The sequence below is a fragment of the Furipterus horrens genome, unplaced genomic scaffold, assembly GCF_987537825.1.
Source record: "Furipterus horrens unplaced genomic scaffold, mFurHor1.1.pri manual_scaffold_1, whole genome shotgun sequence".
Taxonomy (NCBI): domain Eukaryota; kingdom Metazoa; phylum Chordata; class Mammalia; order Chiroptera; family Furipteridae; genus Furipterus; species Furipterus horrens.
Window position 1 is genome coordinate 54,214,205 of NW_028327171.1, and position 12,010 is coordinate 54,226,214.

Sequence of the window (12,010 nt, forward strand, 5' to 3'; positions counted from 1 at the left end):
AGAAGGAGGGTGGAGGCAACTGCAGACCTGAGCCTGTGAGTGCTCACCTCTAGGACAATATGGGGGCAGTGGAATGGGGAAAAGTTGGGGATAAAAGCAGAGCAATGATTCTAAACGAGGGGCAATTCTGCCCACCAGGGGACACTTGGCAGTGTCTAGAGATACTTTTGGTTGTCACAACTGGGGAGGAGATGCTACTGGCATCTACTGGGTAGATGACAAGGCTGCTACTAAACATCCTACATTGAATGCACAGTACAGGCCAGACAACAAAGTGTTATCTTGCTCCAGATGTTAGTAGGAATGAGATTGAAGAAATGTGGATTGGGAGAAAGAGAAGAAACAGGGATCTCTGCCAGCCCTTTCAGTTTGTACTGTGCTGGGGAGTCAGGAGACCCAGGTTTCACCCAGAGGATAATGCTTAAGATGATGATGATGATGATGATGATGGTGATGATGATGATGATGATGACGACGACAACAATGCTTCCATTTGTTCACATTGCAGTTGACAATGGAGTCTCACACTCATTTCCTCCATGACCTTCATATAATTTGGACACTTATTATGGAAGAGGAGACTACAGCTCAGAGGGCATAACTAACTTCTTCAATATCTGTTCAAGCTGTAGTGTTTGTCTTCTTTTTCTCCTCCTTCTTTATCTGCTGAGATGCCACTGTCTGACCACCCCTTTCCTCCAACCACACATGTTGGGAAAATTCCCTAATGTACAAATCTAAGAGGATACATAATTGCTTTCCCAGTCTTTCTTGAGGATAGCACGTGGTGTAGGCTGATTAGCTTCACCCACCTTGGACTTTGAATCAAAAGTCAGGGACCACAGTGGTGAAGGAGGGTCGGGGGAAAATTCTTTTTTGCAGAGAGTGGTGGTGGTGGTGATGGCAGTGGTGACAGTGGGGGCAGTAGAGTGGTGGCAGCAATGAGGGTGGTAGTGGTGGTAGTGGCAGTGATGGTAGAGGTGGTGGTGGTGGTGGTGGCGGTGGCGGCGGCAATGGTGGTAACAGTGGTGAGAGTGGTGGTAGCGGAGGTGGTGGTGGTGGTAGTGGCAGTGGTATCCAGTGTCAATATAAAGGCCAGAGATGTTACAGGTGTCTGTTTAGCTCTGTGGGGTTTGGCAGTGGAGAAAGCAGCCACCTGCTCTCCAAGCTGGTTTTGTGCCTATGGTTCCAGCCATGAGTCCAGCTGCATAGTGATCTTTTGTCTCTATTTGTTTTCCAGTTATTCTGGCTGGCCATGCTGTGAGCTGTGTGATATCCTTTCGCAACATTCCTTCTAGGCTTCAATCAGCCAGAATCAGTTTTTGTTGCTTACAAGAAGAAATTCTGACTGATGCACTTGTGTATGACCTTGAGCTGGTCCAGAGTTTATTTTTACTTAGGACTTAGCTCTCCATCGAGCTCACACATGAGTCTAATGGGACCTGTGTGGGAGGCCAGATCAGAATCTCAGATACTGCTCAGGAAGGCTCATCTCCTTCAACAATAAGCATTTGGCACGCCTTCCTGTTCGATTCCTTTTCCAGGGCTCCTCCTCCCAGGGCCTCTTAGCTCCCTTTGCCCATAGCCTCTCCTTGGGCGACCACTCCCAGGGTTGCCAGATGAACCCAGGTATGCACAAACTCCACCTATAGATGCAACTTGAATTCTTTTGGTCAGAATCCATGGTAGCTCCCACATCACCTGTCATTTTAAAAATTCTCCTTCCTGAGCTGGGATCCATTGTCTCATATGAATTAGCTGCTGAGGGCAGTGTGTGTTCATCCCAGACCACTGCTTAGGAGAGGTTAGCAGCTTGTGGATGGAAAGGAGACCATACATGGAATGCTCTCTGCAGGGAGCACTGTGGCTCCTTCTTGGCCTCCTCTAGGAACAATCAGCAAGGAAGAGATCTGCTGGCTCTCAGAGGCAATGCTCCGTTCCCAGAGCCTCCCAGCCACTTATTAGTGAGTCTGTGAGGCCCGTGGCCCGGTCGTTCCCCTAGAGCAGATGGAATCGTGTTTCTTGTGGGCCTTGAGCCCTGGCACACAGCCGTGGGCTGTGAAGGCCATCATGACACCAGATCTCTCTCTTGTGATACCCAGGTGGTGAAGACAGAACAGGAAAGACAAGCTCCTGCATCTCTGAGGAGGGGCAAAGACACTGTCTAGAGGGAGGTGATCTCTTCATTCCTTTCAGGCAGATAGCCATGAGTTCTAAGGCCCAGAAGGGGCAAAACAGACCCAGCAGGGCCTTCACACTCTGGCCCAGGGCAGAGGGGAAGGGTCCTAGCCCAGGAGCAGAGCTCATGATCCTCTTGACAGCTGCTCTTGGTGTCCTTCCCTGAGAGTCCCCGTTCCAGCCTGGGATGTAGGCTTCCTTTCCTCCCAGAGTTTCCCCTGAAACTAGTTCTCTTCATTCCCTTCAGTAATGGGTTGTCAGGTTGAGATAATTATAAATGGCTTCCTACCCTTCCCAGGAACACCTAAGAAGAGATGGCACAACACTGGCAATGGCTTTGATGTCTTTGGGAGGTATAATTAAAAAATATTTATATGCTCAAATCTATCAACCTCTTCTTTTGCTGTAACTGCCTCAATGTCATACTAAGAAAGACTTTCCCCATCTCAAGGTTACATTAACAGTCTCTATTTTTTCTTCTAGTAATGTTTTACATTACTCTATGAAAGCCATTTGGAATTCATATTTGTCCAAAGAACAAGGTAGGAATGGAATGTTATTTTTTTTCCTAAGCGGTTATTTGCCCCAGGCCTGCTGAGTGAATTTATCCTTCCTTCACTGATTTGAAATGTCACCTTTGTCATAAAGGAACATTCTATGTATTCTTGGCTATTATAGTGCTCCATTGATTTTTGTTTTGTTTTAGTTTCATTTGACTTAGGAAGATTTATGAAGTCAGAGCAAACAGAACTGATCTAATTAGTTGGAAGTCTTTGCAAGGTAACTTTACAAAAGAAGAATTACCAGCTGTTGACAATGTGACTGGGCACTGCTTGAGAGTCTCCCTTGTTCAGTGACAGGTGGCCAGCAAGCTGGAAGAGCAATGACAAAAATCTCCTGCATGGAGTCTGAGGAGACCAGAGGGGTTAAGCCAGTTCCCACGTGTAGGATACGGCAGATGTTGGATGGGAACGCAGAGGACTGATGTATAAACTGTTTGTCCTGGACATCCCTCTTGCAGCCTTTCCTGCCTCCCTTGCTCACTGCCACTCCTCTAATTCTTACCTGTTTATCTCTCACCTGGCCAAAGACTTTTTTATTAGCACTGCTCTCTCCAGTCTCCATTCCTCTGTCTGATAGACAGAGCACCTCGAGGTTGGAATCATGTCACTCTGCTGAAAATCTTGGGTCAGTGGCTGCTGACCAAAGTTGAACTTATCCTGATGTTTAAGGTTCCTACACCCTGGCACCCATCCAAATGATCTCTTGTTTTTCCCTCATATGTAACTTGTAAGCTCCCACCAGGCAGGACTAATTGTCATGTCCTGTGTATTTCCCCATGAACTCCTGATTGCTCTTTCTCTGCCCCTATCTCCTTTTAAACCACATCTACTTCTTAAAGCTTGGTCCAAAGGGTAGCAAAGTTATCAAATATGCCTTCTGGGATGCCCAAGCCTGGAGACATCTCTCCATTCCCTGGGTATCACATTTCCCTGGAGGTACCATTCTTAGGTATGTAACACTCTCTGCCTCACTGTCTACTTATTTTCTAAAATGTGTGCTTCATGGAGACAGAGATGGTGACTTTCACCTCTGTATCTTCTAAGGTACCTTGCACAGTAGTAGGTGCTAAATGATAGAGAGTATAATACAGAATAAGTGTAAAATAATACAAGACAAGGGGATAAATGAACGATTTCCCCTTTCTGCCACTCCCAGAACCTTTTATTACTTCTCAGGAGTGAGGATGGAATGCATTTCTAGATTACCGAAGGACTTAAGCTCACTGGAGATGATTTTGGGAGAATTATGAAAAGGAGCTGACATACAGAAATGACAAATGCAGCCCTATCTTCAAAAAAGGTGAGGCTGTACTATGAAATCTATTGATATGAAAGTCTGAAGTCCAATTTGGACAAAATTTTAGACTGTATTGTTGAAGGGATGAATATTGGGCATTTAGCAAATACTTATGAAGAGTGTGTGATAATGCTAACATTTATTGAATACTCGCTATGCTGTCACATTATTTCACTTAATTCTCACAACTCCGTGAAGAAGACTTTGTACTACTATTATACCAATTTTACAGATAAGGAAACTGAGATTTAGAAAGGTTAAATTAACCAAAATTTTACAATTAACAAGTAGAATTTGAACCCAGGGCTTTCTTTCCAAAGTTGGTTCTCCTTCCCTTGTATCATGCTGCCTTTCACATAGCCTAACAGAGAGCTTGGCATACATAGAATTTAATTTTAGTCTTCCTCACTATGTGTCAATAATGTGATATGCCAAAATTAACTTGTCCATGAACGACATTAGAAGGGTTCTTTCTGGAGTTAAAGAAGGATCCAGTCTTATTCCCAGAACACTGGGGTCTGAGGAGCCAGGCTGGGAGATTCCAATCCACTATCCTCTGCTGCTTTCTAGGCCAACCACACTGGGCACCTTGCTTCTCCTATAAAACATGAATAATGGTAGGTACCTCCTACCAGCGGTTCTAGCAATTAAATGAGGTAGCGTAGAGAAAGCAATTGGCACAGTCTGGCACTCAGGAACAGCTCCAAAAATGTTGGCCTCCTCACCTCTGGGCTCCAGACCTAAGAGGGACTTCCCCTTGTGGAACATATTCAAATCTGGGCATCAGGCTGAGATTCGGGAGCATCTTAAAGCACAATTACCTGAGGAGCATCACCTGGAGATGTTCTGCCTAAACAGCATCGGAGCCCACAGCACTGAAGTTGGGAAACATGGTCCTCCATGGCTTTGGAATTCACAGCTCCTCCCAAAGCCTCCTGGGACCAAAGGCTTCCTAGAACCCACTTTTCTCCTGGTCACTGGCATGGCTTTTTCTGGGCAATGCTGTACAAAATAACTAAGGTCTAGAAGCAAGTCATTTGTGATTACTAATTTAATAATATTAATAAAACTCCATTAATAAAAAAATTGACATCTGATCTGAATGGCCCTCGCTTAAATTGTTTTAAAAACATGCACATCATGTATGTTGATGCAGTTTTGGTTCTTTCCCTGAAACATAAAAATCCGGGGCCAGCTGGCCAGATGGCCAGCTGGAAGGGCTGAGAGGCCCTTCACCCATTCTCCATGTGGCTCCTTTGCTACAGTCACAGCCACGGAGAGCTCACTTCCCCTCCAAGTTCTCTCCCAAGCACCCAAGTCACCGGAGGACTGGGGAAGAGAATATAGGAGAATTACCCCCTATACCCACCCACCATCTTCGTGAGCCCACTCGGAACATATGACACGTGCAGGACAATTGGCATGTAGAACATCACGTGTGCCCTCCTTCTCCTGAAACTACCACTTCCAGCTAATCCCCCAAATAGAGAATGAAGTATATTCCATTCCCTAGAGACACAGCCATTGCCTATTCAGTAAGGAAAGCCTTTCAGTTTAAGAACCACATTTGGGGAGCCTCAGTTACTGCCCGACTTAGCAGGCACCAATCTCCATAATGTCGTGGGAGTCCTCCCCAGACTGCTCTTAACAGGCCACTGAACCCGTTCCATTCAACTGTGTTTGCTGTTTTATAGATAACAGGCGTCTCGCACGACACGGCTTAACACTCACACCACCATACTTAATTATCGCAGTAACTCAAGCTCACATTAAAAGCGAGAGATGGGTCCACATTATCCTTACCATAAATTAGTAATCTTTCCCTCTGGAAATCGTCGTCGTCGTCGGCATCCGTCCGTCTCGAGAGACGATGGTGTAGCTTCTACTGAAGCTACAGAGCCTGGGCAGGGTGATATGGAGGGTCTGCTGTTGCCCATGCAGCAGACCCCCCCTCTCTTCGCAGCTGAAGGGTCCAAGGGAAAGACGGAGTCAATACAGCTTGGCTTCAGGTGCGCCGCAGGAGTTGCCGGTGTTGACTACAACGTCAAACCGCCTTAGGGACTCCGGCTCCGGATTTTCTGTCGGGGTTTACTCCCCTAGCCTTTCCCCTGAAGAGGTATGCCGCAAGGCAGCGGAGGTTTTTTGGAGTCAGAGTTTTCCTTCTCTGATGTGCCCTGACTGGAAGATCGAACCAGCGACACTTAGCTCGCAGGCCGACGCTCAATCCACTGAGCCAAACCAGCCAGGGTCTCCCTCTGGAAATGCCTTCCCAGAAAATGCTCGCTGAGCTGTCTATTCTGTGCTGTTCCCTGTGTTCTTACTAAGCTCCCCACCCCTGCTGTGAGTGCTATGTGGGCTTCTGTTGTGAGTAGATGATATCCCTCCCTTCCTCCACTCGCCCCTCCTTCCTCCTCAGGGTAGGTCCCTGGTCAGGAAAACCATGTGTCCCACATACCTGCCTCATGGAAACTGAGAGGTAGCCATGACAAGGCCAAGAGCCCTGGGCTTTTTTGAGAGCTAATTCTACCACTGGTCGGTCACAGTCTCTTTGAACCTCAATTCTTCATCTGCAAAGTGGGGGATCCTACCTACATCATTATCTTATGGGTATCAAAAGAGGAGAAACAGCCATGTCAGTGCTTCTAAAACTGTGTTTAACAGAAAATGTTTATTTCTGTTAAATGGCTTCTGGATTATAAAGCAGACTCACGGGAATGCTGCATAGATGTCAGGAGCTTCCAGGTTTCTACTTAAAATGCTGACAAAATCCTCTCTCTCAGCAACTCTGAATCCTGGTAAAGCAAAATAAATTCTGTGTATTAGCAAAATAAGAGTAAAGAATAGCATGTCAATAACCATAATGATAATGATAATAGCTGATATTTATCAAGTGCTTCCTATGAGGCAGGTACCATCCCAGGCATGTCATGCACGTTTAATTCATGTATTTCCCACTTTGCTCTGCTGGAGCTGGCTGTTGCAGGTCATTGTTAAATATCCAGGAGTTTTCTGAGCCATTGTTAAACCATTCATAAGTGAAAATTGACCAGAGAAATTGGCAAATGCTACAAATCAAGGCTATTTCTCTATTTATTTTTGTCTTGAGCTAGTTCATCAGGAATGACATAGTCTCCATTTTCACATCTGGGAAACTGAAGTCCAGGGAGATTATATGAAGATAATAACAATCCTGTGATGTTGAAACATTCAGTATGAATTGCTGTGGCTGCTTCTCCTTCTTCTACATTTATTTTCTATTTCCCTCCATAATTATTTCATTGGAGGTAAGAACAACAACAACAACAAAACTCCATTTCTCACATTTCCTGTGGGTCAGACACTTGCACTAGCAGCCTTGGAGCTTGGGTTACCTGGTTTCAGTAGTTAAATAGGAAGAAAAATATGGTTCTTGATCCTGGCTACACATCTGGATCACCTAGAGAACTTTTTAAAGATATCAACACCCCTTGAACCCTTACAGCTCCTGATCAATTTGGTTTAATTATCAGCATCTCTAGAGAAGGGGGTAATGTGCTCAGCGTCCCACAGCAAATAATTGCCGCATGAGTCTAGAACCCAGGGTTTTCAAGTTTAACTTGAAAATCTTTCTACTACTCCTACTAGTCAATCAATCCATCAACCTGTGATGTGGCAGTGCCTTATACACAGTACATGCTCAAATCCACACAGGTACAAACCAAACATCATGCATTTAATCTTCCAAAATTATTTACTCCTCAGGAAAACAGTCATCCCTTCTAAGGAAAGAACTCATTCAAACCATGAAAAGGTCACAAAAATGAAAGGAATGGTTAGGCCATATGATTTGATCAGTGTACAAAGCTTTCAAAATTACCTGTCAAGAAATTATTTGAGAAGTGCCCTGGCCAGTGTGGCTCAGTTATTGGAGTGTCCTCTGGTAAACTGACAGGTCGCTAGTTTGATTCCTGGTCAGGGCACATGCCTAGGTTGCAGGTTTGGTCCCAAGTTGGGGCCTGTATGGGAGGCAACCAATAGATGTTTCTCTCTCACAATGATGTTTCTCTCCCTCCCTTCCCCTCTCTCTAAAACCAATGAGCAGGTCCTCAGGTGAAGATTTAAAAAAAAAATTTTTAATTACCTGAGAAGCGCTGGGAAGTTCTGAAAAATCTGAAGCCCAGAGAGGCAATGACACACAGCAAATTAGTGCCAGAGCCCAGGAATGATTTCCGCTGAGAGATCTTCCACCCACCCTCCTCCCACACAGCTCCTGGTCCTGGGACCATCACTCCTGAGCCCCAGTGCACACCCAGCTTCCTCGCTTGGATGTGCTCCCCCTCTTCTCTTTCCCTTCTCTCTTTCATTTCTCAAATATTTAATGAACACAGGTCCTGGCACTTAATTATTGCTCAGTAATTTTTTTTGGAGGAATAAATGAAAAAGTGACTGCATTCCTTACAATTCTGAGCTCTATAGCAACAGGAATGAATGAGACATGGTCTCATCCTCACAATGCTCAGTCTAGGGTTTAGTTGGAGGCATTGCAGGGTGGAGGAAAAAGCATGGGATTGAACCAAGAAAAATGCTCATTAGAAACCTGGCTCTGCATGAAATGTGGGTAAAAGCCTTTAGTAGCCTAAACCCCAGCTTCCTCAGCTACAAAACGAAGCTATTAATGCCTAATCCTATGGTTCTGGTGAGATTTAAATCATGTATAAAGTCATCTAAGATGTTTCCTAGCACATAGTAGGGATGCAATATTATTATGTATGCCTTCGAGCAAGTTAGAAAGCAAAAGAGCCAAGAAAACAATGGTTTTAAGCTGAAGCTCCAGGTCAAGTGGTTGTATGTTTCAGGGAGAAATCTACAATCATTCCTTGTGACATCATTAGAGGCACCATCTTCCTGCTCCACCATGACTGCTCCCAGCCCAGACATGCCAGTCAGGCGGCTGCAGGCAACTCACTGCTCTGCTCTTATGAATAGCTCAGAGATGCTCAGATATTCCTAAATAACCATGGCCTTTTGGTCCAGGCTTACCTAGTAAATCCCTCTCCATGGTACTGCCTAGCATGTCTCCTTACTCAGAGTAAATTTGTAGGAAATGTTTGTTACACAAAATTATCTTTTAAGTAAACACATGCACACACTCTTCCCCCTCATTCCCCATCCAGGAATATACTCCTCTAAAATAAAAACGCCCGATTTAATGCATACTAATTGCTGGTTTTCCTTCTGGTGCTTTTCAGCTGCTAGAGTGCTTAGGTTGAGATTTGCCAGTGGAGTGCCCCTACCCCAGCATCCACACACACGCCAGTCTTCATTACTGCATGCTGGGGTTTTTGTTGTTGTTTATTCATTTTTTACTGCCACTGCTATAATGCTAACCACAATTTGTAAATGTGTTTTATGTGTGTTTTCTATTATCAGAGTGTAAGCTTCTCAAGGGCAGCCATCTTCTCTGTTTTGTCCAACACCAAATCTCCAGAGTCCACACAGAGCCCGACACTTGGGCAGGAAACATGCATTGAATCACATGAGTGGGCAATCAGTCTAGGTGAACGAGAGTTCATCACTCTGAACTGGGTGTATTGCTGGTCTCCGGGGCCCTCGTCTGCACAAGAGGGTTAATTTAGGGTCCAGATGAATGTATCAGGTGAGGGGTTCTGGCCTCCAAAGTGGCTGTTCACCTAGGGCTGCATGAGAAGATCTATTTGGGCTCAAAAGGAAAATATTAGGACTTTTATTCGTAGTTATTTTCACCTGAATGAAAAGAGAGAAATGTCAGGTTTTCTAATGTAGCCAGTTTATCAAGTAGACTAACTTCTATAGGGTGCAAGCGAGAAAGAACTTTATTTTTCTTCCATTGCTGCCTTCAAACAGATTTCAGATAACTAGACCAAGCCAACCTAAGACAACAACTTATATATGCAGATACTTGATTTAGCTTAAAATAAATGTAGGGACTAAATAAATACTCCCTGGTGGGAAACAAAGTAGAAAACAACAGTGATCAAGCCACACTGAGAATCCATAACTCAAAAGGGACATGCTACATAACCGTCACCCAGGAAGAGTCACCCCAAAAGCAGCAAGGCAAACGTCTTGGTGAGTTGGAGTAGAAGAACAGACATGACATAAAATTATACAAAAACAATACCGCCTTTGATTCTGGAAATATCTGCCTACTTTATACAATATCGTGAAATAAATGTTATAGTCTAAGTGAAGGATTTGAAAGGTAGCACATTTGTCTTTTCACCCCCGGCCCCTGGCAGAGGACTTGGCACTATGTAGTACTTCCTATGTGTGCGTGGACCGAATGAACACATGCACAATATACCAAGGAGGTGAAGGTGGATCGAATGAATATATGAGCAATAGACCAAGGAGCTGCAGGCCTCACATTCAGGTTGTAGAAGATCAATTTTTGTTACATCTCTCCTAAAAAACACTTAACCCGATCTTGACAATCATAAATGGTGACATTTGCAGCCTTCTTAAAACACGAATAAAATGTTGACATTTCCGTGGACAGAAGTCAAACCCCAGGGAACTTATTTCTAATCTAGTCGCTCCAGCTTCAGCAGGAGCGATAACTCCACTTGCCAACAGGAAGTGCCAAAAACACACTTTTAATAAGAAAGAGCACATAACTAACCAGGTCGATATGTGAAATGTCTGATGTTTATTTTATTTATGTTTTGCATTAAGTGAAAACTTTGCTGCCAACGACATGGTCAAGCAGGCTCCTTTCACAGCTGTTTCTCTGTAAAGCAGTTTCACAAAGACAGGATGTTGTCCTTACAAAGTCTTTTAGTTCTCTGCTGGACCAGCCAGCAGCTGGCTGGGTGTCACAAACAAACCGAAAAGTATGGTTAGTGATGCCAGCTCACTAGGGAAGCTGGGACTACACAGCTTCCAAGGCAGAGCAGCAGTGAATTAGAAAACGTAGTAAGTAATGCAGGGAGGTTATTGATTTCATAGGGAGCTCAGGAATCAAAGGCTGGAAATAGTTAAGGGTGCAAAGAGTGGAGAGTGCCTATGGATGGTTAGGGAACACACAGAGGAACATAAAAATCAGACTGGTCTGTATCAGGTCTCACAAAGACTTGGAAACAGAAGTGAGCACAACAACACTTGTTTCCTAGATCAGAAAAATCCCATTTGACTTATTTCTGTTAACATCAGGAATGCAGTAATGGTAGCAGCAGATGTTTATTGAGCACACATTCCCAGGCACTACATTAAGTGTTTTTCATGTACTCTATACGCCTCTGAGAGGAAAAGTTTCATTATCCTCAAATTTAGGTGAGGAAGCCAAGACTCAGAGATCAGAATACCTTACCCCAAATCTGCTGCTAGGATATGAAAGCGGGGGTGTGAATTTAGTTTGTCTAGCCTGAAAGCATGACCTCTAAATCATGACTTTTTATCAATTCCCAAATAAAAAAAATAGTGACCCTGTAGTGCAGTGAAGGAAAATATGGCCTTTTCAACTAAATGGCATATTCATGATCTTGGAGTAAGTAACAGTCCCTTACATAGGGCAAAAAGTCACTAACCATAAATAATCATATTGATAAATTGGATTATATTAAAATTAAAAACTTCTGTTCATCAAGAGACACTATTGAGAAAGTCAAAAGGCAATCCACAGAGTGGAAGAATATATTTTTAGTACATATAGAATTAATATTCAGAATATATTCTGAAAATCAATAAGAAAAATATAGAAAGCCAAGTAGAAAAATGGGCAGAAGACTCAAACAGACACTTCACAAAAAGAATATCCAAATAGCCAGTAGACATATGAAAAATGACTTAAGTTGTTAGTCATCAGGCAAATGCAAATTAAATTCAATATGCAATTTTATTACACACCAATCAGAATGACCAAATTTAAAAGGACAGTGAGCCCTAGCCAGGTAACTCAGTTAATTACAGCATTGTTTCACAATACAGTATGCCAAGGTTATGGGTTCAGTTCCCC

The 12,010-nt window shown here is 43.8% G+C and overlaps 1 pseudogene; it reads left to right on the plus strand.

Moving 5' to 3' along the window:
• The first annotated feature begins 941 nt into the window (after positions 1-941).
• Positions 942-12,010, plus strand: part of LOC150021123 (small ribosomal subunit protein bS21m pseudogene) — a 130,299-nt pseudogene continuing 119,230 nt past the window's right edge.